The 1,816-nt window shown below is 36.0% G+C and overlaps 1 non-coding gene across 1 annotated transcript; it reads left to right on the top strand.

The window, feature by feature from the left end:
• Positions 1-1,416: 1,416 nt before the first annotated feature.
• Positions 1,417-1,560, top strand: LOC143017647 (U4 spliceosomal RNA). The gene has a single exon (XR_012965677.1). It is a non-coding gene; the product is annotated as a U4 spliceosomal RNA (small nuclear RNA).
• The last annotated feature ends 256 nt before the right edge of the window (positions 1,561-1,816 follow it).

Below are 1,816 nucleotides of genomic sequence, written 5' to 3'. Positions count from 1 at the left end.
CGTAAAATTACATGAAAATCACACATTTTAAAGAATATAATTTGAATAATTCAATTACATGCAAGGTATTACGCTAATAACCCAATAGTAACAAACTTAATAGTGTAGTTTGATCCATACCACCAGTGATCATAGATAGCGGGCAGGACGAATCGTAGCTGTGGTCCGTAATATTACGGAGGATGAAAACGTAACTTCTCTTCGATCAAATTACATGAAAATCACACATTTTAAAGGAAATATTTAAAATAATTCAACTATAAGTCTATTACACTAATAACATAATAGTAAGAAACTTAATAGAGTGAAGTTTGGTCCATATCACCAGTGATAGATAAGATGGCGGGATGGATGTTGTTGTTGTTATCCGATAATCCGACCCGATAGAAAAAAAAACTAAATTTAACAACCAATTTCTCAGCTCTACCGTAACATACTGACTGTATTTTGGTATTAGAATAGTCCACGATACTAGTAGTTTTTGTTCATTATGTTCAGTTTCCCGCACAAAAAAATTGTTAGCTCATTTTTTACGTTGAAACATATATCAATTTTTGATCTACTGCTGAATGCAGGCCGCCATGTTTATATAATGTTTTTATTGACCGTCATGTAACTGATGATGTGAATGTTTGAAATTTATTACGATCGTAGTAAATACACTCACACAACATTTTTATTAATTAAATTTCCCGCGGTATGTAAATTTGGCCGTTTGAACGGCGTGCGCATAAAATGACGCGCTATTGTGCTCGTCATCGACGGTGGCGCCTCTGGTGGTGTTTGACCTACCTAACAAATTGGTATTACTCATGACTGTCTCTGGCCCCCTCAACCCCCTACTATGTTGTCTGTGTAACTTGGTGTAGAAAAGCAGTCTATTGAGGACCACAATAGAAATATTACACGGCAATTGTAACTTTTATTTCGAACTCTGTGTTCTTGTCATTATCTGCACTTCATGTATATTGATTCTTTGCCAAATAAGCTACTAATTATTATTACTATTAATAGTAGTAGTAGTAGTAGTAGTGGTTCTTGCTTTCCCCAGAAATAATTTGTTAAAGGAAATAGGAACACAACCAGTTAAATGGCTTTTGAATTTATAAAGGAACCTACGAGCAGTGTATTTGGTTTGGGCAGATACATAACGGTTAGAACAGGTAACAATTGACTTCAGTTGCCAATTAGTGAAATAACAGAGTAGACAAATTCGGTTATTTAATATTTTGTGAGGAAAGTCGCCCTTTGCAAACATTTGATAAGTTATTGTTGTTAATCAGTTTTGAGCTATAGGAATATAAGGAAGCTTATTTTGGTCTGTGAAGTCGGTGTTTCCATACAAATGGGATGGATCGTCAGCCGGAGAGCCTCCGTTCGTTGTGAACTAGACCCTCAAGTTATAATAATAGTGTTAGCTTTGCGCAGTGGCAGTATCGTAACCAATGAGGTTCTACCGAGGTGCGATTATTGCTAGTTGAAAACTTTTCCCAATACCCCGCCTGTCGACTTACTCTTTTGTAAGTCGGCAAAGGCAATTTTTATGAGCCCAGATTTGGGCTTCCTAATTATTCATCTTTGAAATTCTTGCTTAGTACAGTAACCACCATACAATCAAAACTGTATTATTATGACTAGTTTAGTTCCCAGTATGTGAAGTATCACGAGTAGACGAAGGTCATATTATTTATAGTAAAATCGCCCTTTGCAAACATTTGAATACGCTGTTACTCACAGGTTTGAGCTAAAGAAATACGAGGAAGTTTATTTTGATAGGTGAAAACGGCGTTTCCTTACAAATGGGATGGACAGTCAG

The sequence above is a fragment of the Oratosquilla oratoria genome, chromosome 32 (genome assembly GCF_046742065.1).
Source record: "Oratosquilla oratoria isolate Oo_2021 chromosome 32, ASM4674206v1, whole genome shotgun sequence".
NCBI classification, from domain to species: Eukaryota; Metazoa; Arthropoda; class Malacostraca; order Stomatopoda; family Squillidae; genus Oratosquilla; species Oratosquilla oratoria.
The sequence above is the reverse complement of the archived record's forward strand: the minus strand, read 5'-3'. Positions and strand labels throughout refer to the sequence as shown.